Below are 5,819 nucleotides of genomic sequence, written 5' to 3' on the forward strand. Positions count from 1 at the left end.
GTGCCGTGATTAAACTCTTCTTCAATGTCTCAAAAGCTGCAAGGCACTCGTCATCGAATTTAAAAGGAACATCTTTCTCTAACAGACTGCACAAAGGCTTTGAAAATTTTGAGAAGTCCTTGATGAAACGCCTGTAGAAACCCGCATGACCAAGAAAATTGCGAATTCCCTTAACAGAAATTGGTGGAGGAAGATTCTCAATTACCCCCACCTTAGCCTTGTCCACCTCTAGGCCTTTATTAGAAACCTTGTGCCCGAGAATAATGCCCTGATGCACCATAAAATGATATTTCTCCCAATTGAGAACCAGATTGGTCTCAACACACCTCTTGAGAACGTGTCCCAAATTCTGCAAGCATTCATCAAAAGAATTGCCAAAGACTGAGAAGTCATCCATGAACACCTCCACATTCTGGCCAATCATGTTAAAAAAGATGGCCATCATACATCTCTGAAATGTGGCTGGTGTACCACACAGACCAAAAGAAACTCGTCTGAAAGTGAAAGTACCAAATGGACAAGTGAAGGTAGTCTTCTCCTAGTCTTCTGGAGCGATACAAATCTGATTGTAACCCGAATAGCCATCCAGAAGATAGTAATAGTCATGATCGGCCAACCTGTCAAGCATCTGATCAATGAAGGGCAATGGAAAATGGTCCTTCCTAGTGGCTTTGTTCAGCTTCCGATAGTCCATGCAGACTCTTCACCCCGTGACTGTCCGTGTAGGAATAAGCTCAGTCTTCTCATTTGCTACCATAGTAATTCCACCTTTCTTTGGCACACATTGAATCGGGCTTACCCATGAACTGTCAGAGATAGGATAGATGATCCCTGCATCTAGCCACTTCAAAATTTCCTTCTTCACTACTTCCTTCATGATAAGATTAAGTCTTCTTTGCTGCTCGACTGTAGGCTTGCTAACTTCCTCTAACATAATTTTATGCATACAGTAAGAAGGGATGATTCCCTTGATATCTGCTATAGTCCATCCAATTGCCGACTTGAACTCTCTCAGAATCCTTAAAAGCTTTTTCTCATCACTCAAATGCTCAGGTAAAGGCTTAAGCTCAAGAGAGGGGGCTTCCTCAATAGAAGGCTTGAGGCGTTTAGGAGCTTTGTTCAATTCCTCCATTCTAAGAGTTTCAAAAGGCATATCAATCTTCCTCTTCCAGGGAGAAGCATTCAAATATTGCAATTGTTCTTCACCTTCATCATTTTCACTATCTGAATTCCCCAATAAGGCTTTTTCTAAGGCATCAGACCTTAACAATTGATCAAGTTCCGATGTGACCACCGAATCGACCAACTCCACTTTTAAGCACTCCTCATTATCAGTAAGAAATTTCATAGCATTGAATACATTAAAAGTAACATCTTGATCCAGAACTCGCATTATAAGCTCACCCTTCTATACATCGACCAAGGTTCGGCCAGTTGTCAAGAAAGGTCTTCCCAAGATTATGGGAATCTTCTTATCTTCCTTGAAATCAAGAATTACAAAATCAGCAGGAAAGATGAGTTTATCAACCTTGACCAAGACATCCTCCACAATACCTCATGGATATGTAATAGAACGGTCGGCCAACTGCAAAGTCATATACGTCGGTTTAGGTTCAGGTAGATCCAACTGCTTGAAGATTGACTAAGGCATTAGATTGATGCTAGCTCTCAAGTCACATAAGCATCTGTCAAAAGACACTTTTCCAATAGTACAAGGAATAGTAAAGCTTCCTGGATCTTTAAGCTTTGAAGGCAACTTCTGCTACAGCACAGCACAACATTCCTCCGTGAGAGCGACAGTCTCTAAATCATCTAGCTTCACTTTCCGAGAGAGAATACCTTTCATAAACCTTGCATAACTAGGCATCTGCTCGAGAGCCTCAGTGAAAGGTATGTTGATATGAAGTTTCTTGAACACCTCCAGAAATTTCTCAAATTGCTTGTACAGATTTTTCTTCTGCAGCCGCTTTGGAAAAGGCGGTGGAGGATAGATCAGTTTCTCCCCTGTATTACCCTCAGGCGGAGTGTTCTCAATAGCAGCCTTCCTTAGTTCCACTTCTTCATCCTGCTGCTTTACTTCTTTCTCAGCACCAGCTTCTCCCGTCAACTCTTGAGTTTGTTCGGGATTCGCAACCTTCCCAGACCTCAAGGTGATTGCCTTTACCTGCTCCTTAGCTTCCTTCTTTCCTGGAACTTTTGTGTCACTAGGAAATGTACCAGGTTGATGATTTAGCAAGGCATTGGCAATTTTCCCAATCTGATTTTCCAAGATCTTGATAGAAACAGCTTGACTCTTGCACATAATCTTCAACTCCTCTAATTCAGATTTTTCATTAGCTTGTTGTAGCTGGAGTTGTTGTCTTGGTGCATACTGTGGTTGCTAAAAACCAGGGGGTTGTACTGCTTAGCTGGATACTGCTGATAAGGCTGTTGAACCGCATTCTGAGCATTGCTCCAACTGAAATTAGGATGATTGTGGTTGTTAAGATGATAGGTGGCTGGCACAGGTTGCTGCGATCATTGGAAGTTGCTCACGAACTGAGCTGATTCGCTAGAAATTGCACACTGATCAGTCTCATGGGCACCAGCACAAAGCTCATAGACACTAGTGATTTGATTAACTCCATAATTTGCCAAAGTGTCCACCTTCATTGTCAAAGCCTTAAGTTGGTCAGCGATAGCAGTTGCTGCGTCCAACTCCAGAATTCCTGCTACTTTTCCCTGAGTCAGTCTCTGGGAAGGATTCGGGTACTCATTAGCAGCCATCAGTTCAATAAGTTCATAAGCTTCATCATAGCTCTTAGCCCACAGGGCTCCTCCTGATGCTGCATCAAGCATGGGTCTAGAAGTAGCACCCAATCCATTGTAGAAGCAGTTAATAATTATCCAATCAGGCATGTCATAATGTGGGCACTTCCTTAGCATCTCCTTATATCAATCCCAAGCCTCACATAGAGATTATCAGTTTGTTAAGCAAACTGAGTAAGAGCATTCCTGATTGCTGCAGTCTTCGCCATGGGGAAGAATTTAGTGAGAAACTTTTGATCAAGATCTTCCCAAGTGGTGATAGACCCTGCTGGTAGAGAATGTAACTAGAACTTAGCTTTTTCCCTCAGAGAGAATGGGAAAAGTCATAGCTTAATAGCATCCTCAGTCACATCGTTGAATTTGAAAGTGTCGCAGATCTCGATAAAATCCTTGAAGTGCATGTTGGGGTCTTCAGTAGGAGAACCCCCAAACTGAACTGAGTTTTATATCATCTGGATTGTGCTCGACTTAATCTTAAAAGTGTTAGCCCTGATGGCTGGTCTGATGATGCTAGACTGAATGTCATTAATCTTAGGCTTAGAATAGTCCATCAAAGCCTTCGGATTTTCTGCTTGATCACCCATAGCTACTACAATTGGCTCTTCAACTTTATCTTCTTCCTCTAACTTCTTTTCTTCCTTAGAAACTTCCCTACGAACTACCACAAGTTCTTCCTCGGCTTTATCTAGTGTTCTCTTACGAGTACGCGAACGCGTATGCATACACCCTCGGGAGAGTACCTGAAACCAGACAAGGAACAAATAAGTAACAATGTACGAGTCAGTGAACTTTAACAACCATTGATGGAAAGCACATAAACTATAAATTAACATTGTAGTCCCCGGCAACGGCGCCAAAAACTTGTTAGTCGCTAAACACGCGCTAATAATACACACAAGTATATGAGTTCACAAGTAGTATAGAATCTTTTCTAGTTCGTTCCCACAGAGACTATATTGGTTAACTATTCAATGTATGCACCTAAGCAACAATGTATGGTTATTATCCAATGTTAAGACTATAACAATTTAAGATTGTTTATAACTAAGAATTATGCTAACAATTATAACTACGAAAATAAGATTGACTGATTGATATATATGACAAATATGGAATTCTAACTTCATTCAATAGCTTTATTATTCTTAACCTTAGCATGCAATGGTGATGACACTAATCAGATAACACGAAACTGATAAACGCCAACTCTCGTAGCACGAGTACCATTCTACCAGACATCCACAAAAGAGATAGAAGCTGAATAGTCACCAATTATATTGAGACCCTATATGTATATAGAATTTGATAACATAACGGTTTAAGCACAAGTTATCTATCTTGATTACATAGGGCAAGTAAGATGGTTAAAATTACCTACGAATCATGCATAACAAATACATGAACCTATGCTAGCATGGCAAGTTCTAAATCCTTAAATTCACTTTCACTTCATTAAGAATTAACACACTATCTTATAAGTTCGCGATGCTCATAAGACGAATACGCATAACCAATACTAGGATATCATACAATCACCACATACTAAGGCATCCAATAATTTAACTAAAGAAATCCATAAATAAATCTGCTAGAACCCCACGATAACGATTAACCCATAATCGGACTCATCATCAACGTGGGTTCCGATGAAAACATGATATAGCAAACATAGTCTTTATACGAATAAATAAAACCAAGTACAAACAAGAGTATAGGTTCAGCAAAACAAGAAACAAGCATCCAAATTACAACTCAAAACAAAAATTCACAAGAATAAACTAGATCATCTTCGCCTTTGTTGAATTGTGCTAAAGGTCTCTTGCTGTCTTCTCCTTGCTCTCTGGTCCGTCTCTGACTTGATATATATTAAAAACGACCTAAAGTTATTTATATAGCAGCCCTCAACAATCTGGAAGCCTTCCCTTTTAGAATTGTAGTAGAAACAGGATTCTGAAATTCGGCCTCGGCGCGGGCGCGCGCTATCACGGCGCGGGTGCGCTGCATTTCTGGGACCCCGGCGTGGCCGCGCGCTATCACAGCGCGGGCGCGCCATCCTTCTGGGAAAAAATCAGATTTCTTCTTAAATCTTGCTGCCTCGAGCCGGCTTTCCACGAGCTTTTATTCTAACACCACCTGGACACCAAATTAGCACCCAAACAATGTTAATTCACATGATTACCTGAATAGTGCCTGAAATGTAAAAACACCAGAAAACACATTAAAACACTTAACAACTTGAGTACAAATGCATCAATTCAAAGCTTATTAGAGTATAATAAAGTGTCATAAATGCCACTCAACAGTAACAATCATTTTTAACACTTTTATATTTATTGTAACAATGTTTCATGTTTTTACCAACATAAAAATTAAATACATAATCAAACTAAAAAATGCTATTGAAATTCAAACTCACTAATACAAATACAAAGATCCAACTCAATCAAAATAAACAAAGTTCTAAATTTATCCAAAAGCCATTGTCTTATCACCGTTCTAAATGAACTAAATAAAGAAAGTTCTAACATCAAGTTCCCAAAACTAGTTAATAACATCAAGTTCCCAGAAGCTTGCTTAAATAGATATTTTATATTGATCATCACTTGCATCTATGCCAGGTAGCTTGAATAAAAAAAGCAGCCCATGTCCTCCAATGGTAAGAATAGAAACAGAACGTATGTAGGTATCCTGGGTTCTTAAAGATGACACGAGGCGTTCATAAATGACATTAAGCAACTAATCATCCATCAGTGAGAAAAATAAAACCTGTAATTTTGAAAGTTTTAGGTTTGTAAATTTGAGTTGGTTAAATGAAATATCGCGGTTAAAACATTAAAAATGTCAAAACTAAGCAATATATTAAACAAGAAAACCTTAGCATTATTGTAAATGGCTTTTGTTGGATACACCCTGGATGTTATACACGTCCTTCCTCCTTGAGAGAAGCTCTCCACAATAAAATGTCTACGTGAGTATCAAGATCAAACATAATCCGTCAATACATTAATTGC

At 39.4% G+C, this 5,819-nt stretch overlaps 1 non-coding gene across 1 annotated transcript; it reads left to right on the forward strand.

Moving 5' to 3' along the window:
- Positions 1-2,896: 2,896 nt before the first annotated feature.
- LOC141699118 (small nucleolar RNA R71) lies at positions 2,897-3,002 on the forward strand. The gene has a single exon (XR_012565604.1). It is a non-coding gene; the product is annotated as a small nucleolar RNA R71 (small nucleolar RNA).
- Positions 3,003-5,819: the final 2,817 nt, after the last annotated feature.

This window comes from Apium graveolens, chromosome 11 (genome assembly GCF_009905375.1).
Source record: "Apium graveolens cultivar Ventura chromosome 11, ASM990537v1, whole genome shotgun sequence".
NCBI lineage: Eukaryota > Viridiplantae > Streptophyta > Magnoliopsida > Apiales > Apiaceae > Apium > Apium graveolens.